The sequence below is a fragment of the Aptenodytes forsteri genome, unplaced genomic scaffold (assembly GCF_000699145.1).
Source record: "Aptenodytes forsteri isolate BGI_AS27 unplaced genomic scaffold, ASM69914v1 Scaffold119, whole genome shotgun sequence".
NCBI lineage: Eukaryota > Metazoa > Chordata > Aves > Sphenisciformes > Spheniscidae > Aptenodytes > Aptenodytes forsteri.
Window position 1 is genome coordinate 2,422,524 of NW_008796165.1, and position 27,812 is coordinate 2,450,335.

At 38.8% G+C, this 27,812-nt stretch overlaps 1 protein-coding gene across 1 annotated transcript in view; it reads right to left on the reverse strand.

Annotated features, from left to right (window-relative positions):
- The window catches only part of ST6GALNAC3 (ST6 N-acetylgalactosaminide alpha-2,6-sialyltransferase 3), a 131,296-nt gene that overhangs the window by 100,505 nt on the left and 2,979 nt on the right, over positions 1-27,812 (reverse strand). The window lies entirely within an intron of this gene.

Here is a 27,812-nt window from a genome sequence, read left to right on the forward strand (position 1 = left end):
TTCGGAGTGATGGCGTTTGTCTTCCCAAGTAACTGTTACGTGTGATGGAGCCCTGCTTTCCTGGGAGATGGCTAACACCTGCCTGCCGGTGGGAAGTAGCGAATGAATTCCTTGTTTTGCTTTGCTTGTGTGCCCGGCTTTTGCTTTACTTATTAAACTGTCTTTATCTCAACCCATGAGTTTTCTCACTTTTGTTCTTCCAAGTCTCTCCTCCATCCCACTGAGGGGAGCAAGCGAGCAGCTGTGTGGTGCTTAGTTGCCAGTTGGGGTTAAACCATGACAATTCCTTTTCTCAGATGTGTTTTGAAATAAAAATAGAAATGAAATGCTATTTTCACTGTTTTGATGTTCAAATCAGGCATGTCTCCTCTAATGTCTTCTTTTTGCATTTGCTCTGTAACAAATACCAGTTTTGGTGTATACTTCATTCTGTTTCTCTCTTTAATCTCGGTGTCCCCCTCCCAATTCAAGTAATGAGATTATGATGCTGTAATCTTATTCTGAGCATGACCTTTGATTTCTATGGATTTCTATTCCAAAAAAGATACATCTGTTCTGCTGGCCAGATGACAGCAATATAAACATTCAGCTAATTTAATTGTTGCATTAACTTTCTGAAGTGGGGGAACCTTCACTGACAATGGCAGTCATCTCCTGAGCTACAAGTCACAAATGTGTGCTCAGTGGCAGCAAAATCATCAATACATTTTTTAATAACTAAAAAAGCAAACATAATCCTGAGACATACATAAAGGGTTATGAAATTATCTTTTCACTCTATTCAGCAGCAATGATAGTAAATTCAGTCTGGGCATTTGACTTCAGCACAGACTTGGATCAGCTGCTGAAAGGCCAGAAAAAGCAAAAAGAATAATCCATGCCCTAGAAAACTTAACCAGCAATGGAAGAACTGGGTTAGTGCGGAGAAAAGAAAATGGAGGAGACGTGATAAATATTTCCAAATATGTAAAACATGCTGCAAAGGATTCTCCATGTCTGTTCTACATGAGCAGGGTGGTAGCAAGAGAGATTTGGGTTAGACTTTAAGCAGCTTTCTAGGAAGTGGTACACTAAAACAGTTATAAACAATCTTGCCGGGGGCACAAGTACGAACTAGATAACTCCTGAGGTCCTTTCTTATCCTATTTTCTGTGATTCAGTGAGTTTTAGTAGGCTGATACACATACAGCACTTCACAACTTAGCCTTCTTGGGTTACACTAAAGAAAGGCGGCGATACTCTGTGCTGTATAGTAACAGTCTCTAGCTCAGCACATGTGCACTATGTGGGAAAGTAGCTACCCAGGTATCCTTTAGTAAAAAGGAGGCTGGGCAGACGTGTGCGTGTGCGTGCATGTGTACGAGTGTAACAACTCACATACTAGTAAAGCAACCTGCAATTTGACAAACCCTAATCCCCAGAGAGAGAAATCAGTAAAATGAGAACAAATCTAGCTCTCCATAACGTAGCAGCAGCAATAACAACTTCCAATTTTTTAGAAAGTCAAGAATATTTTGCTAAATATTAATGGTTATTTTAAAACACTGTCATGTGCTTCTGACATTCAAGTTCAAGCTACAGCAAAATGAAACTGAAATGGAGGTATACATTAGCCCATCACCTTTTAAGATTTCTGCTGAAATCCTGCTTAAATGCAACAGAAGGGTTGCAGTCAACCTTTCTTTCCTCTAAATCTATTCAAACATTACCTGAAGTATTCCTAGCAAACCCATGCTTCTTGACAACAGAAGATATAAAGCTGTCTTTGAGTAAAAGCTGTATTTCTTAGTTTATGATAACTTTAGACTTGCTATCCTTTTTTTTTTTCTTCAGTAGAAAGAATAGGAGTAATTGTGGAATAAAGTACCACTCATCATGAGTAAGGATGTCAAATTCTGTTCTATTGTAAGCTCTGTCAAATGATAAGCAATTAGACCCTGCTTTCAAGGTCGCTTAAATAAATAGTATTTTGTATGAGTTACTTTCCAAAAACTGTCTAATATACATACTGCAGTCTGGAATAGCGATATGTCTACACTGACTGTGGTGTTAAATGCATAATTCAAGTAGAAGAATTTCTATCTGTGAAAAAAAATCTTGTTTTTAAAGTCAATCTGAGGGTGTGCATTTTCACATGTTTCTGATCAGCTCTTCACTGCCGCTTTTCCAAAATCTTTGCCATATTGTCAGCATCATCTTCATATATAGCTGCCAGTGGAAAATGGATCAGACGCTACAAATTGCTCAAGGGCAATGAAGCCTTGAAGGAACCTTCTGCAGAAAGTTTCTGAACATGGAGCCTAAGCCTGCTGTGCTCTAAATTTCCTTGGTGGGATTCTCCCATGAAGGCAAATGTAACGCTTGTTTGCTGCAGAGGCAGCATACATGTCCTATGGTAAAGAAATGCTAGTTTGTGGCTACTACATTTGATAATTTATTCAAGAAAAATATAGTTATGAATGCTTTAAAACATTGCTAAGTGACTGAGCCTACTGACCTACAAAACACAGGTTAAATCTGCATTTGGTTCCAAGCTCTTGCAAGCTTACATGCTAACCAAGTAACTGTTTCACTTGAAAAAACAGATAATGGGGTTCCAATGGCAATAACCCTTGATAAAACATGAGTGTATTGTGTGTAATCTCTGATGCCCCTTGCATCACAGAGGTATTGTGAATCAGTGACATTCAGTTTCCCATCAAAGAAAACCCATCACTTGTGGAAACGCACATGTAGAGATTCTGCTGCAGTAGATTTCCACATCCATCACTACAGCTGAACTTGTCCAGTGAACTGCAGACTGGCCTCAATACATGCAAATCAGTTTAAGTACTGAACAACTCTCTCTGACAGAGATCAGTCTGTCTACTCCATTTCCCGTATGGCAAGCAAATACTGCAGTCACACAGAGCTCACTGGAAACAGAATTACTTACACACGGCCACACAGCAGAGGGGCTCTGCTGCAATAGGAAGAAAAGGTTATAAGGTAAAATAAATACTACCAAGCTTGGGAAAGACATACTGTAAAAGCTGATGTGCTTTAATTCTTGGCACTGGGATGTGAAAGCCAGATTCTTAAGATTTTTTTTGTGCTGTCTTTGACTTGTAAATATTGTAATTGTAAATATTGTAATAAATATTACACTTGTAAATATTAAATGTAATAGCACAACAAGGTCACTCTATTCAGCACAATGATGCTGAGATTGTCTCTAAGATGCAACCTTTGGATCACTGTTCTATTTATTTACTTATTGCTTCAGCAGGATTACTCATATGGGCAGAAAGAGCTAGATGTATACCACTGGTAATTAAAAAAAAAAATCCTGACTTTGTACGAGTCTGCTAATGCACACAATTTCATTGCAGAGAAAAGAAACAGAGGACCTCATTCTCCTTTCACACTAACATAAACCTGAAAACCTGGGTAAGCCATTTATGCCAGTGGCGGAAATAAGAAACCTGCCCTGTGAATTGTAAACCACTATAAACAGATCTAAGCAAAGGAAGGTAAAGAGACTGCACAAGTTTCTGCCGAAAAACTGCTGTGCTGAGGGAAGATATTGCTTCTAGTTGATAATTGTACTTTTTACTTTTGTCCTTGTTGCTGAGCACAAAAAATACCAATTATGTTCCCCAAAAGCATGATACATGAGAAATAATAATGAATACAGATATCCTTTAAACCCAGATCGACTTGTTTAAAAGACCTTTGTTATAAATAGGTGCTATTGTTAAAGGGCTATGTAAGAGTACAGATGAAGGGTAATTAGGAGGATAATGAAACCACCTCTGTGAAGAAGCAATAAACAGCACGGAGTAGAAAAGGTTGAGTCTGTCTGTGGGTGCATTTTCAAGTTTAGGAGTCTGAACTTTGGCAGCCACATCCATTTCTGAACTTCTAAACTGGTGGAGTGGCCATCAGGGCTACTTCTGATATCAAGTTACTTCTCAAAGAAATATGAATTCTTCTAGTCTTGGAGCAAATGCGTAACAAATGGCATATAACTCACACTCCCTTGGACTCTAAGCCTGATGGTGTCACCTTAAGTAGCACTTCCTTCTGAATAGGCCTCCTACAATCAATAGCATTATTCCTGGAGTGAGCTATTGTTTATGTTCACCAGACCCCAGAATATTGCAGTCTGAGGCAACATTCATTTTTGTGTAGTTTTGTTTGTGCTGTGTAACATTTGCTCTCTCCTATGGGGAGACTCCACAGACAGATGCAGGGAGGAAGAAATGGGAACAGAAGTTTAACAAGGCAGAAGGCAGGCAGGGACAGCGGATCCCATATGCAGCCAAAGTCTAAAAGACAGTTAACAATATATACCTTGTGGATCCTGGCCCAGGGGAGCGAATCTGAATTGACAACTTTTAATGGCAAGACCAAGACTTTGGCCTGTTCAAGGATCTGGTATAAGTACCTGACTGGGGTGGGTGAGAGTTAAGAAGGTGGAACCAGACTCTTTTCAGTGGTGCCCGGTGCCAGGACAAGATACGATGGGCATGAACAGAAATAAAGGAAATCCTGTTCGAACATATAAAAAAACTTTTATATTGTGAGGGTGGTTGAACACTGGAACAGGTTGCCCAGAGATGCTGTGGAGTCGCCATCCATGGTGGTACTCAAATGCAACTGGACAAAGCCTTGAGCAACCCACTTTAGCTGACCCTGCTTTGAAGAGGGAGGTTGGACTAGACGATCTCCAGAGTTTCCAAACCCAGAGGCAAATATCTTGATCAACCCCAACTGAGCTATGTTTACAGGAAAGATCAGTCACAAGAGCTTTTTATTTTTAAAAAAAGGAAGGCCGTGTGTAAAAAAAACTGCTTGAAATCCTCTCGCTGTTCAGCAAAGAAAAAGGTGTAAGGCTGGACATATTTTTTCTGGATCTCAAAAAATGATTTGATACTGCTTCATCCAACAGATTGATTTCTAAAGTGGGAAAGCATGGCATTGAGAAAGACAGAAAACAGAGCGGGTTATAAATCTTTCCATAGAGAAGAAAACAAGGATGTCTATAAAAGGAACATTTCAAGGTTTTAATGTAGAGAATGTGTAGTGCCATATGGGTACCTACTAGAACCACTTAAGCTTTTTTTATACCATTTGTCGCCATTACAAAGAAAATGAATCAGGGCATCTAACATAAGTCAAACGTAAAAATAGAAAAGGATAGTAAAAATTTTCTGCTAAAGAGAAACAAAACGAACTGCAACCTGCTATGGTGGGCCTTTCTTAGACATAGTGGGGTAATTTCCAGTCTAACACATAGTTTCTGTCAATGATGGGAAATATATCTCTTAGATATTCAAATAGCACATAGTCTTCACTACATATTACAGTTTCTGCTAAATGTATTTTATTGCTTTTTATTGTTTGCATAGAACTAGCAATAAGCTGTGTCTGTACAGAAAGTTGGAGAGGAAGATTCAGGTCCCCAGGAGCTGATTCAGGTCCCCAGGAGCTGATCTGGGTTGGCTGCTTTTAAATGCAAGACTGTAGAGAGCTGAAATCATAGTTTTGAGACAAAATATCAGTAAGCTCTATGCAATCACTAGGCAACACTGGCAAAGTACTACAGTGCCAAAACCCAAATAGTATTGTCTTCTCTGTATCCACAGTGTGGAAAATTACACCAAAACAATGAAGAATGAGGGGTAACAGTTTATATAGATTGACTTCTATTATTTTGTTTGGTTGTTTGTTTTTTTAATTTACAATTATGTGTAAGTATCAGCCCACATTCTGGGCAACTATCCCAGGAATCAAAATATGTAAAGACCACACATATCCAGGTTCATTTTGACAGATTAAACCCATGTTCTACAAAGGGGTTCAGAAAGAATGGTATGGTGAAGTGTGAGCTCCTGAGATGGAATGGTACTAAAAATCATATAGACTAAATCATGAAAGGAAGGAATGAACAGTACAACACCCAGAACAAGGAAAGGATTTGGAGGTGATGATAAATTATACACTAAGCCACCTGTGCAGTATATTTTCAATTGATGTCACTTTCTGAAACCATCAGAGAGTAGGACCACATTAGAAATACTTTAGTAAGTAGCCTGAGCTCTGTTATTTGCAAGAAGGAAGTTTACTGTGGATGAAAAATACAGCAGGAAATCAACCAAAATCATGGATTTCTGTGGTAGAAGCAAGTTGTTTTTAAAAAGAAAAAAAAAAGGAAAAGAAAGAGAATTGAGGGAATATCCTCATGTAGTATAAATGTCTCTCAGCATCACTGCCTTCACTGTACACCCATTGACTATCTCCCTTTAAAATTTTATCTATTACAAATTGGAGGTAATTCAGCCAATACAAAATTTAGCATGTGATTAAATGCTTTGGGATCCATTCCAAAACACACGAAAAATCAATGTCTTTATCTGGTTTTGGATGACGCCCCTGTTAAGCATGAGCTGAAGTGTTTTGCTAAACAAATATCAGGGAGAAAGAAAGATCTCACAGAGGTCATTTCTGTCTGTATATAAGCACTTAAATGCTACTAGTCTATCTGAGATAAGAAGTTTTAGACAATGTAAGGTGAAAGCATTTGGACACTTCAAGAACAGCTTCTTGAAGAAGCAAGTTGTTTAAAAAGAAAAAAAAAAGGAAAAGAAAGAGAATTGAGGGAATATCCTCATGTAGTATAAATGTCTCTCAGCATCACTGCCTTCACTGTACACCCATTGACTATCTCCCTTTAAAATTTTATCTATTACAAATTGGAGGTAATTCAGCCAATACAAAATTTAGCATGTGATTAAATGCTTTGGGATCCATTCCAAAACACACGAAAAATCAATGTCTTTATCTGGTTTTGGATGACGCCCCTGTTAAGCATGAGCTGAAGTGTTTTGCTAAACAAATATCAGGGAGAAAGAAAGATCTCACAGAGGTCATTTCTGTCTGTATATAAGCACTTAAATGCTACTAGTCTATCTGAGATAAGAAGTTTTAGACAATGTAAGGTGAAAGCATTTGGACACTTCAAGAACAGCTTCTTGAAGAAGCCTAAATGTAGCAGCAGAAGATATAGTAAGTTCTGGATAAGTACTGAGCTTCACATGTCCTTTGGCTTGACTTGTCATCCTTATTTGTTATCATCTGATCATCTATGTTCTCCATGTTTCTGATTTCAATTCACGTGAACAGGGTGTTATAGGAAAACATGACTCTACAAATCCTTAACTAGAAAAGAGAAAAATGTGTCACAAAATTCAGATATGGAGATCAAAATAACAAAGGATCTGAAAAGCTTCTGTAATTTACATATATTCCAAGACTGTCAGAGCCTGTACCAACCTAAATCTTAAAAAAAGATTCCAATGGACTTCACAATATGAGATAAAACAATAATTTTAGGCTATGCTATAACATAATTCATTGCCAAATGATTTCCATACAGTTTCTAAAAAGAGAGAGCTTTATAAGAATAGAAAGCTTTGTAAAAGTCTGGTAAAATTGATATAAAAACTGCAATAAAAGAGTCAATATAATTTCAGAGTTAGCCATCTATTTTCACTACTACTTTAGGTATTTTGTGGAAGGCTTTCACGGTCTTAGAGACTTTTTAATGCACCATTCCTGAATGCTAGAGAATCAAAGAAAAAGATGGAACTAAAGACAATTCCAATGGAAAACTGAAATAAATATTAAGTACTACGTGCAAGTAAAAGGTGACTTGCAGCTTATTTTCTGTCATAAAAAAAGTTACACTATGCTTATTTTGTTCCATTACTCTACTATAATTCATTTCCTTAAAGGAGGAAAAAAAAAAACCCTTCATTCCTGTGCATCAATGTTTAATTAGAGCATATTTCACTCTACAGTCCAAGAACTACCGGTTCTGGAAAAAAATACAAATAGTGTTCTAAAAATGATGTCTGCATGGCTTGATACATAATGTAGACACTTCCATTCATGATTTCTTGTCCCCATGATGACAGCTTTTTATTTCAGGTAAAATCTCAGAAAAGGGAAGGAATTGAGTTATGAGTTTGTGGAGAGAGCAAGATGAAAAGTTTTTCAGGCTTTTTAATCCCGAACCTATCACCTGGGTTTGTATTTTGTTACTATTACTAATGCTGAAGATTACCTAACAACACCAGCTGTCCCTTTGGTATGAAGATAGATTTAGCATGAGTAAGAATATAAGAACATAGTTTTACACGGAAACGAGTCTGCTTTAACTCTGCAAGCTCTTAGGGACAGTCTGTGTAGGTGGACATGTACTGGAGCAAAGAAGGTGCCTTTAGGAACCCATGCTGGCAAAGGTGGCTCTAACTCAGACGTCCTTACATTCCAATATCCCCCCTTTTGCCCCTTTGCTCCGACAGGTAGGTAAAGGGGACCTGGCCTCTGACAACAGCAATTTAGATATCCAGGCATCTCACCTCAACCAGGAAGCGCAGGGAACAAAGCCCTTGCTCAACCTTTGGCCATATTCGTATTCAAGTGAGGGCATATTTCAGAATAACAGCATCTTACTTCAAGTAGACCACTTACAGTGCAATGGCAGAGGCACAGCTCAGGAGAGCAGCATCACTGAAGCATTGAAACAATTTATTTGCATTCACATGACAAAAAGTCTGGATAAACCTTTTACACTTTCCTGTCCATCATTCTCCTGTCCCGGTCTCTCCATTTTTCCAATTTTATGTTTATTGTTCTTCACTGATATTCTGAAAAGTTCCAAATCACACAAGCAGTTAATGCCAATTAGAAAGCTGCACTTTAGAGCCAAAATATCTGGCTCCAGGTAATATTTTTCCAAAAGGAGAAATGGATGAAATAAAATTGTCTTCTAAAATGAGGGCCATAGCTAAAGACAGCTCACACTCAAAGGAGAAGAGTCTTAGGAACACAATTCTCATTAAAAAGATGTTTCATCCACACCATCACCAATAAGCCATGAAGAATAAATGAAGAAGCAGAACTAGAAATAACGTAATGTAGTGTGTAAGAAAAGAGACTGCACTGAAAACATAACTAACTTCTTAAAAATAATTAAGTAAAGAATACAAATTCATCACCACTGATGTAAACCCTTCAAAGCTCTGACAACCTGAAGTTTCCCACTCTGCAGCATGATATCCAAGGTTCATTGCAAACCCCTGTTTATCCAACTAACTGCATTTCTCAGTAGATCTACCTAATTAACAGTTTGGCAATGAAGGAGGCAATGGGGAGCATATATATGTAAATACACCAAAATATGCTAGGGAACATTAAATGTGTAAAATCAAGCATTGAAAATTTAGGGAAGTGTCAGAATTAAGGTTGCTGTGCAGCCCTAATTGGGCAACCTTGTGTGCACGCATTATGATACTGTCTTTAATTACCCAACCACCTACTATTTTTTCCACTGGACCCCTGCCTGCACTGACTGACATAATGAGCAGCTACTCAATGCCTTTGTTTTCTTGTTATTAGTCAGCGTGTCCCCATGCCTCATTTACTGAGCACTATTCCCACCCTGCTCTGAGACTTATTAATTTCTGCCTGGGCTGTCATACGGTACTTATATTCTAGTAGCTGCTTACTTCTCAAATACCATTCTGAAGAGAGACAGGAAAAGATTGTATTAGCCCTCTTCAGCAGAAGGGGTCTGAGAAACTAAGGTGAAAGTTACAAATTAAATTAAGAAGTATACACTCACTGACACACTGAACCTGGAACAATTAGAATTCTTTGGTAATTCGTATATTCAAATAATATTCATTGACTTGAGCCATCTCTGTGAAAGATGAGTGCTTCATAAATCAGACCCAAGGGTCTCAAACTAAGCATTCAGAAAGTAAACAACATACAATTAGTAAAAACATGGCTTGATTATATTGGAATCACACAGAAATTCTGTAACAGAGGCAAGAATAGAATCTAGCAGCTAGCATTAATGCTTAACCATGACAGCCTTGCCTTCCATTCCTGTAACGTCCCGACTCCTTCACACCGTGCCATTTCTTCAGCAAATGAGGCAGCAGTCCTAGCAACCTTCTTTATACATTTCCAGCTGGCACCAGAAATGGTAAAATCTGGACAATGAATGAGGCTGAACTTGTCCCACTCTGCACAGCCGTGAATACATCAAAGAAGTCTGAATCAAAAGTAGACAGGTGATTTCAATTATGGCATTTCCCAGTCCCTGAACCTTGACTTTCAACTCGACTAGTATTATGTCAGCTTCAAAGGTACACCTATGTTGTCCATGGCAGGGCCAGAACCTTCCTATCCACCACACAGATTTCAGTCAGTTGAACTAACATAGTAATAGTGTCAGTGGCAGAATACCCCCCCCTACTTCAGTAGCCACACTATTTTTCTTTTTTAATGATAACGACATGATTGTTATTGGGAAAATATTTTTCCAACCAGCTCTAGGGAAAATAAGAGATTTTCCCCTGACCAACAAATATGTCATTAAGAAATAAAATATTCATGTTAAAGAAGCATCCAAAATTTTGAGTCTAACAGGCAGCCGTAATGCAAAATCCATTATGTAAACTAATTAAGAGGTATTTAACAAGACTATGTTCTAAATTGCTTTTTCTGTCTTTTACCCACCCGTTCTCCTTTCGGGAATACAAATTATTCACTGAACATACAAGCCCACTGCCCCGCAAGCATAGCTAAATAAAAGTCTAGAGATCATAACAGTGGCCTTGGACTCAGGAAGCCTGAGCTGTGGTCTAGCCTGCTGCTGACCTGCTTTGTGGTATCAGGTAAATGACAACCTCAGGGTCTCACTTTCCCAGTCTGCAAAATAGGATTGATACTTGATCTGAAAAAGAACTGCATGGACTTGTTATATTCCTGTTATTGAAAAAAGCCTCCCTAGCTCAAACCTCTCCACATGTAAAACTGTGTGTGAAGGCAAAGTATTTAGCATGGTCCATTTAGTTAGAGAATTATCATGTATCCTGCAAAAGCCCCATTTGCTCCCTGCACATGGAGATCAGTGGAGTTACACCTCCGACCTTCCAGGCGTCAACCCTGCAGGGACTGGAGAACAGACAGGCAGATCAGTTCCAGGGAAGCACAGGGGGGGAAATCTGCAGCACTGGCATGTGCTCCATCAATCAAATTTAAAATGAACGAGAATTTCTTTTTGCAAAGTCCTCTTAACTTGATGTGGATTTAGCTAACGGTCAACTCTAGACATGGTGCAAGCAAATGCAAGGATCCTACAATGGAACGATGGATAAAGCCTTTCTCAGGTGCTCACTTTCTGTGCACAGCAGGTGCTCAGATATTAGAACTGAAAAATTAAAACAGTAAAATCTAAAAATCTGTGTAAATATATGTTCTAGAGGAACGATTTCAACTGACTACTCAAAAGTATAAAGAGGTCATCTCACTGCCAGTAAAACATAATTAGCAGAGTGACATAGCTTTTACTTATTAATTATATTTCTTTTGTATCAACGCTACAGGAACTGCAGCAAAAAAAAATGACAATCAGCAAAAATCTTTTCTGATGACAGGTTTTTTCTCCTATTAGCTCTGCAAAACATATTAATCCTGAAAGAATGATATTTCCTTTCAGTTTTGCATAGCAGTGTATACAAATAGAAACGTTAACTGCCAGGACATAATTTTCAGTATGCTTGTCTTACTTCAGATGTGTGTTTTCTGTTTGGAGCACAGCTGTTCATATTTCCCAACATGAGCTTCAGTGCTGTAAATATCTTCTCTATTGAGGGCTATGTTCCCAAAGTACTGCACAGGGGCCACATGTACAAACTGTATTAGTGCTAATGTAAGCTGTGCGCATGCAAATCCATTCACAGCACTTAGAAAATGCAGACCACGGACTTTGACCCCCGCCACTTTGCCACTGAACCAGAATTGCTCTATTTAATGCTGCGACTGTGACATAAATCAGGTTTTTCAAAAGGCTTTTATTCAGCTAAAAGAACTCGTTCCGGGATAAAATTTAAATAGATCATGCTGCAGAACTGCATTAATGAAGCAAATTACTCCCAGCAACCTGGAAAACAAAATAATTTGGAAACCGAAGGTAAGAAGGGTTTATTGCCACATTTTTTTCAACAGCAGAAGTCTGTGTTGTGTTAGCTCAATTTCTTTACTTCTGGATTTCAAAAACAAGTCCTTTGACTGTCAGCATAACACAGCTGGCAGCACTATTGCCTCTACGCTAGAAGGTCAGAGATGCACATCTCTGACTGAGACATGGGCTTGTGTCCAATGCTGACGCTGCAACAGAGCGTTTGGGGGATGTCATTGCACAGTTAGAACTGCCTGCCTTCAGATGAGACATTAAATCAAGGTCATTTCTGCCCATCAGTGGGGACCACCTGGGTGAAAGGTAACAATCCCATGGCAATTTCACAACAGTAGGACATGAGCACAATGGTCTTAACAATATTTCCTCCTAACAAATAGCTTCTGGTATCGGAGATTCTTTGGAAGCAATTGTTAAGCAAAATAATAGAAATCCATGGGACTATCCAAACCATGTCAACGATATTGCCCTCCTTACTTTGCAAAGCTTTCTCTGTTTAGAAGGAAGGGTAGCCTACCTCTAAACACAATGAGACTACTGAGTCCAAGTACACATTAATACATTTTGTATAGATGTAGCATATACTCGTAAGTTTTTAGAAACACGGATTCATGAATTTCCAGTTTCCTGAAGGCAAATTTGCAACAATAATTATCAAACTAAGTTAGTATCATTCAGTCAGTTTGCTGCTTTAGGAAGAGGGAAAAATGCAAGAAACATAAGACTATGGGAAATAAAAGCTATTTCTGCACCTTCTCCTCTGAGCCCAGCAGTCAAGTTTATTCTACGGCTGGTGACAAAAGTGGTGGTTGGCGGCCACCTACCCCCTCTGTGCCCTGGCTTTGTGACTACAGGGAGAGAATCTGATGAACAGACATGGGCATTTTTTAGCTTTCATAGGATCTATCTATATTGTAAGATCAAGAGCAGAAAGAAAGAATGGTACAACTACCGATGGATGTCAGGCTGTCACTCTGAAAGTGGTGAAATATCACATCTTTTAATAAGAGCTAGAACAATACAGAGATAACGTAACAGGATGGCATGAAAGCATGGTGTACTGCACTCAGGGAACTCAGGCAGTCGCAGAAATCTCCCATTCTGATCAAGGATTTCACCTATTCTTCATGGACTATAATCAAGCAAGAAGATTTCTTTTTTTTTTTTTTTAATCAGACACAGTCTGAACCAAAGATGAGGGGGAATCATAAGCCTATAAAGAAACCTTTGGGTACAGCAAGAGATTTGATGGGAAAAAAAAGGAATCTGAATTGATTTGCAGGCAAGAAATTATAAAGCATGTTTTTCTTTCCAAGGAAGCCCTCAAAAGGAAATTGAGAGGACTTGCATCGTTTCAGGTATTGATAAAATAGGGCTCTTCACTGTGTTAATTTGAGCAATCCTAGGCAGGTCTCAAGGAAGGAAATATGTTGCTTCATTCATTCACGTGACAGGGGAAATAAGAATGGAAGAATATCAGATAAAAGGCAAACTGGACTAAAGTTATCTTTGACCACAACTGAAAATGAGAAGCAAAACCTAATATATACATAGTAGATGGTGAAATAAAATTAAGCATACAAATAAAAACACTGCTTCTATAAAAATAAGAAATATGCATATACTTAACATCCATCATGGGAAAAATTCCAGTGAAGTTACAATTAGGTTTTGAGAGTAATTTCAGTAGCAACCTATTTCATTTCTATAACACTATAATGATTTCATCAGCAACAAATTCTCTAGGTAGTATCACACTGGAAGGTTTAAGGATGACACTATTAAATAGCATCCACAATTGTTACAATCAACTGCATATTACACAAAAGGGTGCATTTGTGGATGACTGCTAAATGTACCACTTTGCCAGATTAGCATTTTGCTGAAAGTAACACTGAGCCTTCAAGAACCTATTACCTGTGGACCAAAGCTCACGTCAAGTCCATTTTCTGCTGCAAAATGAAACTGAGCATCCTTTCACAGTAGAATTTATATTACGGCCACAAATACTACTGATAACCATAAACAATTTAGTTACGATGGGGCAAAACGTGGGTTTTTAAAATGCCACTGAGCATAAGGCTGGGTATAACAGCTGTCGATACACGGATGTTTCCTCACCTTGTTTCAGTCTCCTTTGCTCTTAAACTATTGCAGGAAGCTGTGACCAGTGCTTTGCAAAGGGCGACAGAATTTGGGCTGTGAACCTGACAAAACACCAAATCTATTTAACAGGAAGGGACTGCTGCAGACACACACAGAGGTTCCACAAAGCACAAGAACCTGAGGTTTCATTTACAGTGATACTGGGAGCAAACCTAAACAAGCAATCTAGAAACATATCTGCCCTCCCAAATCCTCTACATCATTAAACAATAGACACTACCTCTGTGTAGAACACTTTTTAAAGATTATCCTATCTCAAATACAAAAAAGTAGTAGAAATCTAGGACATCCTCCAGTAGAAAAATACTTCATTGCATCCAGAAATAACTAATGGTTATATAGAGAGATACTCATATTGGAAAGAAAGAAAAATGTTACATCCATGAATCCTCTAGCAATTTAAAAATTCAAACAGATTTTAAGATGTATTATGCAATAATATCTAGTCACTCACATCTAACAGAAATGCCTGTTAGTGATATGTAGTTGCTAAAATTGTATTTATGTTTATAAATATCTTGCCAGACAAACTAGATTCTTCAAAGAAAAACGACATGCTTAGTGAGTGAAGGGAAATTACTAGAGGCATTTTTGCATTTAGTAAAGACTGATAAAAAGACCGATTTTCAGGAATTCAGAATACAGCTTCCTAGATAATTGGACAATTAATCTGAATGTACAAGAACTACGAATGTATATACAAATCAGGTGTTTTGAACGTAAAATGAACCGCTAATTTCTTAACAGATCTGGCACATTCCATTATGAAAGCTGTTCCTCTAATGAACAAACACTTTTAAACTGCAAGAACGCTACTGCAGAGTGAATGGAAAAAAGGATGGCCAAAAACCCTATTTCCAAGAATAACTCAAACCCCTGCAAGATTTCTCACATGGACTGAAACAAACAAACAAAAAAAAAAACCCAAACCAAAACCAACCAAAAAAAAATTACTTTGCCTTTTAGTTCTAAACCTTTTTTAATTGGCCTCATACAACACACATCTTTGTGATCTTTTCCTTGTTAAATCTGCCTTATCTTTACAAACAATCTTCAGGAGAAAATAAATGGTATTTGCAGAAAGAGCAGAAAAGCATGAGGAAAGTAACAAGCTGGGCATCATCTTGGGAAACTATGAAGTGATTCATCTCATGAAAAAACATCCAAGACATTTTAGGAAAAAAAAAACCCAAGTAATTTGATATCTAGAAGCAGAGGTAACATGTTATGTCATCTCCTCTCTCCCATTACAGCTGAATCCCATGCCCAGTTTTAGGAAACTGAGACAGCGAGAAGTGAGGAGGGGGTGGGCTTTTGCTATGGATGAGTTAGGAAAAATAAGGAAGAGTTTTGCCTGATAACATGGTGATAAAGGTGGAGCTGCAAGTGTCTGTATACACTGAAAGAAAGAAGAGGATGAGAAGTGGAAATATTTAAGATCTTTAAAGAAGCAGGAAATAAAGAGGTATAAACAGCTGTAATATTTTCCATATCTCAGTCTGAGGAAAAACCGAAGTGGTGAACTGTTAAACCATTGCATGATCTTCCACGGGATGTGGGCAAAGGCCCAAGAATTGCAAATATAAAAGCAGACAGGTTAAAACCTGAGTTAATGTGGAATATGGGTCAATCAAGTACTAGCAGGGAGATGAGCAGCCAATTGGTTTTTTTCAGCTCTAGATTTTATTTTTTGTATATGCAACTATTTAGCACACACTGAAACTAGCAGAAAAATACATGCATTATTCATGTTATTAGTGGTAGACATGCACTGTAGTTCCAGTGAACAGGACTAGAAATAATACTAGAGGAAATAGAGGCCTTAAAGAAAGACACTAATCTCAGAAACCTCAGAGTGTCACTGTAATTTTTTTTAAGGATTCTGTTATGATAATAGTTAGGTTTGCAGAAAATTATTTCTGCGCTATTCAGATAAACAACCTCACAGAAGGCCATTTCTTCCCCAGGAAATGAAGAGTGGATAACACCCACCAGAATGGGAGCAAGCCATTTAAGAGCAAGTGGAGGGACCTCCACAATGCTAGTTCCTATGTGATTATCAACAGCCTGAACATAACAAATGTTTTAGATTTCATGACAGAATTTACCTCGCGTTGTGGCCAGCAGAGGTGGCAACTCATTTTAAACAGGAAACAATATCACCCCCATCCATTGCTTGAAAATGACTTCTCATCTACAATTATCTGTCAGTTTTGTCTTCTCATTTTCAGCTATCACCAGCCTCCATACCTACAGGAGTCCAATTCTCCTTGATTCTTGTGCTCAGCTCCAAAATAATTTATTAGGAGTTACACATGCTTATCAAAGACAGACAGAATTCATGCAGAAATTAATGACAGTCTATGGAAGTTGCTATATATCATTATATAATACATGCCAACACTGCTGTCACAGTACCTGGATTGCCTTGTCCTTTGTCAATCAGAATAAAGCATTAGTGTAGTGCAAAGATTATTTTTGTTGTTGTTCTGACAATAAAGTTCTGGCTGTAATACAATGGTAATGAGTGATAATCTATCAGGGAGAGTAGATCCCCAATAATTTTATGACAGTCAATCTGACTGCCCGCATTTTACTTTTTGAACATGACCAGAAGTGACTTGATCCAAAAATGTTCCTTGCTCTTTATAAACATGAATCCTTTGCAAACATGAACCTGAAGCAGTGAAGAGTACTTTGGTCCACACCAGCGGCAGGACAGAAATTGAGGCTAGTTCGTAAGAGTTCCAGCCTGTTCCTCTGCCCATTCTCTTCTGAGTAAAAGACCAACACCAATCACCATTATTTGCCTTGTTAACATCAGTTAACAACATCAGTTGTCACCAATACTGGTGATGACAAGGCACATCCAATGCCAAGGACCAACTGGAGCAGAAATGGACAGCTCCAGAGTGGACTCACCTGAATGGGTGATCCCACAGGACAGTCCCTCTACCTCCAAGGCACTCTCCTGTGGGACTCCCTGAATGTCTGCCATTGAAAGGATTAATGAAGAAACACCATCTACTATACGTTTGAGAAAATTACATGTCTCTGGCTTCCAACTAGAGAGTCTGTTTAGCCTTGAAAACAATGAAAAGTGCCTGTACTCAGCCTTTGGGAGACAGTGGCATGGCTGCAAATAAACCTTTTAGGGACTCGCTCCATTTGAGAAAGAAGTTATGCTTGTAAAGACATCGGAAAGAAACTTAAAAATGTACATGAGCTCTGACCTAGATGCAATTTTGCCATAGGTTCTTCTGGTTTCAATCTATTCCCAGTTGCTTTTCCAAAGCCTGTCACTTGAAGACTGGATCAATATAATGCATTAATCTTGGGGCTACATCGTGAATCCATTCAGGAACCAAACCTTGCGCAGAATGCAGCAGTAGCTGGCTTAAGAACAGCCTCTCATCTCCCAAATCTCCCAGCTATGCCTTCGAGGCTGTCCTAAATGGTAGTATCTTTTTGGAGAAGAGGTAATCTGATGATCTAGTGAAAGAAATTTTGGGCGGTGAAGGACAAGCCAAATTGGAGAGGACAGAGGCTGAAGAAAGAAATCAGCAGTTTTGGACAACACACAGTGAATCTAAAAAGGAAGAGCTAACAGGAAATAGGATAGACATTACAAATCTTTTACATGCTAGAAATAAGATTACATGAGAAACTGTACTGTAAGCTAGAAAATGTTAATAAAGCAATAAAATTAATTACACAAAAAACACCTGAGAACAAGATTGTCAGTCATTGATCAATTCCATAATATACTCTATGTCATCAAATATAGGGTTATTGTTTTTACCTAAAGGCCAAACTTTATCCTTCACCTTGGTGTTTAATTTCTGTTGTAGGATATTTGCCAGTGCTGATCTAAGCTTTCAGTGTACTGCCCTGGAACTACTTTGGGGTGACCCCTGGGCATGCAGTCAGGCATTTCGTAGGAGTCTGAAGGCATTTGAAGAAAAGCTTAGAAAAATACTTTTTCAACTTGATGCACTCCAGAAATTATATTTTCTCTTTACAAACACGAACCCTAGGCACCAAGACTCAAAAAGGCAGAAGGGAGGGAACTGAACTAGAACCAGAGAAATCAACCCAAACCAACTTGCACTTTGGCTGGTGTAATATTAGTACAAGGCCCTTGAGCATTCTTTGCAGCCTCCAACTAGAGCAAGCAGGTTCTGCCCCCTGGAGAAATATTGATCCAAGACCTGTGGCATTTCCATCAATTTCAAATCCAAAACTCTGGGTCCTAACTACAAGAGACTCTTAAAGACAAATTCAAGAAGCTCTACTTTGAAAAATGATGCTATTACTTGTGGAAAAGAAGACTTGACTGGTATGAACAAGGTAAAGGCAGTAATGTGCACCCCTGGGGTTGGGGACAAAAATAGAGGATGAATTGTTGTTATTAAGTGGACAATCCCAAAATCACTCTAGTAATTTCTCTGCACTCAGTTTGGGAATTTCATTTAACACTATTTATTAATCTAATGGGCATGCCAACTGCTTTTCTGAGTGACAGGAAACAACAGATTACTGTAATCTCTGACTAGCTGTAATCTCTGACTAGCTGAATATGAAAAATATATCAAATGGGGAGGAGTAAAAATAAAGATGGAGGAAAGAAATACTGCAAGTAACAATAACTTCATTTTCTCCCCAGCCCTCCCCAGAGTGAATTGGTTTTCATTTTAGGGTGCAGCCCCATGGACACAATTTACCATGAACTTTTCAATGTTAGTGGTAATATCACTTATTGGTTTAGAGGTAGTTCAAAAATGATTTATAATGAGTAGACAAAATTTACAGCTATACCCACAGAAAATGTAGCTCCTTGTTACAGATACTGTAACTCTATCAAGTAGATCTCTAAGATGCATACACTGCCAACGTAGTAATGACAATAAGGGGCATGAGGTTTTTGATACAACAGTCATACAGGCCCTCTTACAGACCAGATAACACATATGTGGTAGTATGGATTAATGTATTCAGCCAGACAAGAGAGATTATCCCAAGAAAAGCAATTATTGCTGGTGCAATCTGCATCTGCTCTAAGAGGGTCTCTGAGCTCATTTCTCTCTATGCAGCAGTAACACCAGTCCACCTGTTCCAGCCTGATCTGCGAGCAGATAGCAAGATTAACAGCTCAAAAATGCATTTAAGGTTCACATTTTAATCTAACAAAAAGCCTAAGAGAAAAAGCTCACATGGTAGAAACTTTCCACCAACTCAGAGAACAATAAAAAAGACAAAACTACGTATTCAATCCACAGAGCCTTGCAGCAGAACCTGAAGCTGCCAAACGCAAGCTATGACAGATGGCCATGGGAGCAAACTTGGAAAGCAAAGGCTTTCAAGGAAGATGGCTGTGGATTTAAAGCTAGCCAGTAATTGGCATGATTGTCAGTGTTAGGAGTCTGTCTCTTGAGCAAGTTCTAGCTGCTGTGTTTATGTGTGCACCCGTGCACGTATGTGTGACTCTGTGTGTGTGGCTGGCACGCTGCTTCCCTGCAGGGAAGTATTAATAGCCTCGGGTCAGCTCAGCGCTGCGCATCTCTGCCAGAATAGCTATGCTCGGCAAGAGCTCAAAGAGCTAAAATCACTGATTGCCATAGCCAGCAGAAAGCCCTTGTGTAGAAACAATTACATGAGCAAAATGCCATTTTCATTGGCTTTTTACTTTGTGGTGTATTTTATACACCAGTACAAAGTGTACCTTAGCCGTCATCACTGCATCCAAAACCAGCAACACTTTGCTGCAAAGGATACCTTGAACCGCTATGAGAAATGGACTCCAGGTATAAACTCAGGAGGGTGACACTGAACTTCTTATGATGGAGGCATCTTAATTTTTGAACAGCAGTAGTGGGAGGATATTCAGTGAGTAAATGATAGGGCACTGCTCTCCCGACTGATGAAATAGAACACCAAGACACCTTGCTTGCTATTAATGTAAACCAGCCCATCCTTCATTCAGCAACTAGTATTGAGAAAAGCTGAAATCGCATCATGGTAACAGAATTCAGTTCTCGTCCAGAGTAAGAGCAGTAAGTTCCTCCTTCCTCTCTGTTGTGGTTTAACCTGGCAGGCAGCTAAACACCACACAGCCGTTCACTCACTCCCTGCCCCAGTGGGATGAGGGAGAGAATCGGGAAAAAAAAAGTAAAATTCGTTGGTTGAAATAAAGGCAGTTTAATAGGAGAGAAAAGGAAGGGGAAAAAAAAAAAGAATATACAAAATAAGTGATGCACAATGCAATAGCTCACCACCCACCAAACGATGCCCAGCCAGTTCCCGAGCAGCAGCTGGTGCCCCCCGGCCAACTCCCCCCATTTCATATACTGAGCATGATGTTGTATGGTATGGAATATCCCTTTGGCCAGTTTGGGTCAACTGTCCTGGCTGTGTCCCCTCCCAGCTTCTCGCTGGCAGGGCATGGGAAGCTGAATAGTCCTTGACTAGTGTAAGCACTACTTAGCAACAACTAAAACATCGGTGTGTTATCAACATCATTCTCAACCTAAATCCAAAACACAGCACTGTACCAGCTACTAGGAAGAAAATTAACTCTATCCCAGCCAAAACCAGGACACTCTCCTTGACCACAAGCCTCATCCTCATCTGCTCATTACACTAGCGAGCCCACCTTTCCTATCTTCCCCAGTGGTTTGGTCTCATTCAAGAAGCTATTACACCAAACCTCTCTGCTCTTTTCTTTACCAGTCCAAAGAATACTCCATTCACTTTGTCTGGACCATCTGCCATTTAACTAAAACAAAACTTTACTGATAGGAGTTTGTCTATCAAGCTGGCTAACTGCAAGACTTAGGTTTGTCTCTGTTTTCCAAATGGTCTCAAGTCAATTTTCATGGTGTCCTGTCTCTCATTTGGAGAGGCATTGTTCACACCTCTGACACGGAAAACACAACTGGCACCTTCTCATAGGGAGTCTAACATTATCTAATATAATCCTCCCCTTCGCTAGCAGTAAAAAAATCCTCAAGAAGATGGGAGAAATCTCTGAAAATTACATATAACCAAGGTGGATGGCAAATCTAGGCATCTTTTCCAGTATAACCTGTAAGCTCCGTTCAACAGATCAATCCAGTCCATGACTGTGCATCATAGACATTTATTTCTACCAGTCCAGATTCTTTAGGGATTGACTTTTGATGGCACAGCTCACTGGCTGACAGTAATCTCTTCTCAAGTCCTTTAGATTTTTTTTTTAAAAAAGCAGAGCTGCCACAGAGGCAGCACTGCTTGACTCATCACATTCAGGCTCTCTGTGGAACAGATTTAGTTTCTTTGTATAGAATACTCGATATATTTATCCTGGCACTTGACTTTTTCCTCATGAGACACCATCAGAGTTGTGGCAGCTTTAAAAACCTAAGCTAATTCCATATATACAGGAGGAAAAAGGCTGAGCTGGCAGGTTTTACTCTACTGAGGACACACATCATCTGTGCTCCCTTCTCTCCTGTAGGTTCGCAACAGCCTGAGTGGTTTCACAATTGGACCTTGCAGCTTATTCTGATGGTTCTCTCTTCTCCCAGGCAAAAAGGGGGTTGGAAAGAGGAAGAGGGCAGTGGGGACTCTGGTGATAATTTGTTTAGTGAGGTCTACTTCTGTAATATAAGATGTGCTCCTGGAGTTGCTCATTTGGTTGTTAAAGTCTTTGGCAGGAATTTTACTTTCAAGTGTGTGCCTATGGCTCCCAGAGCCAGGAGTGGGAGCTCTGGTATAGTTAGCAAACACAGAGGGGTGGGGAGACGGGAACCTACAACCCACCATACAAACCTCTCTCAGAAGCGTAACAAGGAATGTGATTGTCATTAAAAATGTTATGTAGCCAATCCTTCCGTAAGACTTCCATGAAAAGTTGTTCCTGAAAATTTATATAGCAGAAGCAGAAAAATATCCAGAAGAATATACGGCATGTTTAGTTTTACTTCCATTATTATTACTATTATTATTATTATTATTACTACTTGATTACTAAGGCTGAAATGATGTAACTGAGCAACTGATATAAAGTTGTGTCTTAGAAGGGTTATCAATGATAAATTACTATGAAACAGATGACCTTTTCTTAACAAAATATCCTATGAATTCTTAAGCTGTAACAATGAATAAGATCCCAAAGGAAAAGACAGGATGGAAGTCATGAATTTGTCAGAAATTAAATACTAAAGCAACTTTCTGTCACAGTGAGTTCCGGTTGATGTAGCTTTTTAGTCTTTCTAGGACCCAGTTTTTCCCAGCAAGAGTATGAAACAAACATCTCTGAAGTTAGCTGAATACACCATGCAAGTTCAGAGTCTGGTACCTTCTGTTTTGACATGAAGCCCAGTGCTATTCTCCAAGTTTCTCTTCATAGTAACTGTCATTCTGTATCCATCATTAACAGAGGCAAAACTTAAACCTTCCCAGGTTGATCACTAGCTTTACTTATTTTTAGTATTTCATATAAAAATTTCAGTCCTTTTAAAATTTTTTCTTACTTCCTATATCTGGAAAGAAACTAATATTAAAACGTCCATCACATTCTTTGCTTTCTTTGCGCTTTTTTTAATTTAGTTATTCAAGTTTTGTAAGAACATGGTCTCTCATGATTGGTGTGGGTCCTTCCTATGATTACTCCTAACATGTCTGACAACTATGCTTTTGCTATTGTTGAAATGGTATGTGCCTTACCTTACGTCAGATAGCACATCACATAGCCTGTATTTCTGCATGTTATGTTAGTTTTCCTTTATACTTCAGGTGCTGTTGTTTTTTAATGCTATTTCTTTATTCTGTTAAAAAAAAAAAGAAAAAGGACTACACAAATATGTGTAAGGTCTGTAGCCTCCTCTTTTTGTTCATATCTGGGATATTTCATTTGTGGAAACTTCCACTCATTTCAGCTGAGTTCTACTACAGAACTTCAGGCAAAAAGAAAAAAAAAGAAACTAGTCTTAGGCTGTATGTTCACATATGTATATGGCTGTGTGTGCCACAACTGGCAAGCAATTAATGCTTGTATACTAGTTTGTTCAGGTTACGGGACAAAACGGTATGTGATATTATGATCCAAATTTATTTCTTCAGTATCAACACAGTGTTGATGAGTCTTTCAGTTACAATAGTATTTTTAAAAAAATCTTAACTGCTACAATGCATACTCCTTTTATCTAGTGCTCATCACTATGCTGTGAGATTCGTCAATGTTCATGACACAAAGGCTCTCTCTCCCTCAGAATTCATTTTAGATGAAGCCATTAGATCTCACAGTTGCAGTTTAATGTAGGGATTTTAGGTCATCTCAGAACTTACCCTTTTCCAAGAACAGTTTTAATCTTTGCATAGTACTTGAATATACTTCTTACAATTATGTTTCAAGTGTTATTGCAGCTATATTTCAGATTTTACGTATGTAAGAAAATGCTATATTATTTTAATACTGACGGTAGAGTAAAAATCTATTCAATAGTCACCTTTCAGGAAGCACAATCAAATATCCAAGAACACTATTAGACTTGCCTAGCATAAAGTTTCAAACTGCTAATGGGTTTTAAATTGATGTCATAATGCTGCAATTTAAATACATGATGTTCATTAATTTTGCCAGAACTCTTTGTAGAGTAGGAGTGGTACAAAAGAAGGAGGAAGGTTACATTTCCTATACCTGCTTGCCCATTTTTGATACACAAGAATAATCATTACATCAGCTTGGGGTGGGGGGTGAAGTTTACTCAAATGACAATAGGTTTCAATTAGGTAACCACTGTGGAGTTGTATCAAAGTAATATTTTCTATGAAAAAATACCAGGAATAGGATAAAAGTAACTAACACGATAGGGGTGACATTTCTTAAAGATGGATTTCATGGGACCTATCACCAAAAATGCAGAGGTACAAAGCAGAGGAAATAAGGGATAGAAAGGTCATCCTGCCCATACACCTTTTCACTGAAAGGTCAAAATTCCTGTACTTGAGCAAGACTGCAAAACTGGCAGCCATGGTCTCTCGCAAATCTCAGGGAGTCCCCTCAGAAGTGGACATTGAAAAGGGAAAAGAGATCACATTGTGGAGGACTACTAAGGAATCCGGTTCTCTTGAGGGGGGAGGGTGGGCAGCGGATACAAATTTTCTAGGTGAAGAATCATCTATTTCAGAAATATTTCAAAAGTCAAACCAAAATGTGCCTAGACATAGTGGGCCAGTATAGTACAACACTTCACATCTATTTATATTTCAAATATAGTATGTTTACTGTACATAAAGTCAGTTTTTCCAAAGCTGTTGCTATAGCTACAAATCAAGGAAACCATAGCAACAACCCTATATTATGTACAGCCTTAATTAAGGATTAAGTTATGTCTCTCTTTGCATTTTGTATTAAAATACTCCCATACAATCTAGTTATAATGATCTTAAAAAATTTTCAGGCTTTTTAATAATAAAAATTCCATAGTATTATATTGTCAAGTCAAACACACAACACCCTTAAAATATCTTTACTGCATTATTTTGATCATACCTAATAATAGACACATCACTGTTTTTTACTTGAGATAAACACAGATGTTCATATCACCATATTTCCTGATCTTCTTTAATACAAATCTTTGATCACTTCAGCCTTAACCACCAAGTAATTGATTTTCCATTATCTCATAAGGTTTTCAAGTCTCATCCCACTCAGCCTTACCCCAGAAGAAATCAGCTCCTCCTAACTTCAACTTTTTTCCCTGTGGATTAAAGTCTTGTTTTTTTTTTTTTTCCTTTTTCCTCAGAAAGTAAATGTGTGAGGGAGGGACAGGAAAGGTAGAGTAGTAGTTCATCTAGATTTTCTAGCTTCCCTGTCACATCAGATGACTGACTGGGTTGTTGGTAAATTACTCTAATTGCTCTGTTTTGTTGACCTTGTATATGTACTATTTAAGCACACTGAGAAGCTGGGATTAGAGAGCGCTGGCATGGTGCGTGCAGCCAGGCCTCAGAGTGGAGCCTGGGAAGAACAGGTAAAGGAGAACAGAGAACAAATGTGAAATGAAGAAAAGGAGAAGGATGTTGGAAGTGGCTGAGGAACAGGAGGGAGTGCTATCGGACAGCAAGAGACATGTAGGACCCAGTGGGGTGACAAGCTTCAAAGGACACCCTAGAAGACTATGAACACATTCAAGGGTACACGTAGATTCTCTCAACAAAAGGGAAAAGAGAAAGCCAAAATCATGTCTTTAAAAGCCTTCTCTCCTGTCTTCCCTTCCATCACATAATTTTCTGATAATTCATTATGGTATAGTTTCCTCACCTTTTGGTCCTTGCCCATTGATGAGATGGCATGTGTCCCATTTTGCAAAAACCTTAGCACATCTGGTTAGGGCATTAGCTGCACTCACAGATTGGACATTCTGCTTATCTTACATACCATAGCAGCATAAAAAACTAGAAAAGAATACCCTGATTCTATGAAATGAGCAGAAATTCAATGTATTTGGCACTTACAGAAATGAAGGATCTGTTGTTTTAATCTCTATGAACAATTGAGAATTGCTGGCCATTTTAATACAAATAGTATACAAATGCATATTTTATAAAGCAATCTGTGTTATAAAAAGTGTAGTCTGAGAAAGCTATGAGTGTGAGTTAGGAACATGAGCAGTGTAAAAGCTTTTCACATGGGCAGCACAATAAAACTTCCCTCACACGGAATAATTAAGGCGGGAGAGTGCATTCACAATTAGCAAGGCATGTTCAGTTTCTTCATTATCTTTTTAATTAGCAAATATTAATGTAATCTGCAAATACAAGGAAGAAAACAATTAAAATTACTAAGTTTAAGGAGTCCTTCATGACCTAAACTAAATTGAGACAAATGTCTTACTAATTGACACTGGTCACCAACTTTGAGGACATTCATTTCCATTCACTGTTAAAACTTCCAAGTGTGTTACCGAATTTAAGAACAAATTAAGGCTCCCACAAGCTACATCTAACCTCTGATGAAGGCAATGGTGAATAAAAATGGATTGGCATGCTCCTCTCCTCTCCAGTTACCAGTTCAGACTGATAGTGATCAAGTGACCGTGGCAGCTCTACCTCATTCAGATTCCACACCTGCCGCTGTGGCAATAACCCAGGGACATGCAGAACACACTGCCCTCTCGTTTTTAGTGGGTTCCTGGTCCTTCTATATTTAAGATATGCTGGATGGAGCCTTAGCCCTTTTGAACTCAACAGCAGCTCCCATTCATTTCACTGGGACTAGGATTCATACCCTGACTCAAACAGATTTCCTCTCAGGTGCTTGTCCTTTTTCTGCTCTGAAGATAAGGTACTTCGGCCTCCAATATACTCAGTGCTACATCTTACATGGACAACAATTAAAAGATACAGAAGTTTAAAAGAAGCCGCCTCCTAAAAACTATAACCCTCTCTCAATCTGATTTTCATATTTAACACTCTAAAGGTAAAATAATAACTAACTTGTTCAATACACTTATAGGACTGAATATCATGAAGTGGTAAAGTATGTTCATTCTCTATAAAAGCTGCTATGTGAATGAATTTCATTCATGAATAGAATAATTGCAATTTTATAAAGAAAAAAAAGTAGCAGTAAGTGGAAGTCTGATAGTATTTCTCATGACTGACAGTGCTATAACTGATCAGAAACAACTTTTAGAAAGAGTTAGGTTTTTTACGTTAGCAGATTTTGCAAGTTTGCATCTGTTATAAGTAGTACACAGAGAGAGAGAGAGAGGAAGAGTCTGTGGAAAAAGCACCACTACCACCAAAACCCAACAATGTCATTATTTTGCCAACTAAGACAGTTTAAAGCAGGAGTCCCTAAAATATAATTTTACCACACAAGTACTTTTATCACACAGCAAGTATTTTGCAAAGCAGATACAGACCAAAGCATTTTACAATACAGACTGGAAATACATACCTGGCTTTCAAAGAGCTTCCAAGTGTTAATGTAGTAGTTTCAGAAAAATCCAGTAAACCTCTAGCTCTATAACTTTTCTACACTCACATATGTTCATTTCACAAACCATTCCCTTTTCCTCTTCCATGCACATACAAGCACAAATAAATGACTTCTTCCTTGGGTATCCCAGGCAAAACTAAACATGTTTAGGACTTGTATTGGGTTTGCATGGCAAGGTTTTGGTAGTGGAGGGGCTACAGGGGTGGCTTCTGTGAGAAGCTGCTAGAAGCTTCCCCCATGTCCGATAGAACCAATGCCAGCCGGCTCCAAGATGGACCCACCGCTGGCCAAGGCTGAGCCCATCAGCAACGGTGGTAGCGCCTCTGGGATAACGTATTTAAGAAGAGGGGAAAAAAAAAACAACTGCGCAACAGCAGCTGCAGCCGGAGAGAGGAGTGAGAATATGTGAGAGAAACAACTCTGCAGACACCGAGGTCAGAGAATAAGGAGGGGGAGAAGGTGCTCCAGGCACCAGAGCAGATTCCCCTGCAGCCCGTGGTGAAGACCATGGTGAGGCAGGCTGTCCCCCTGCAGCACATGGAGGTCCACGGTGGAGCAGATATCCACCTGCAGCCCGTGGAGGACCCCACGCCAGAGCAGGTGGATGCCTGAAGG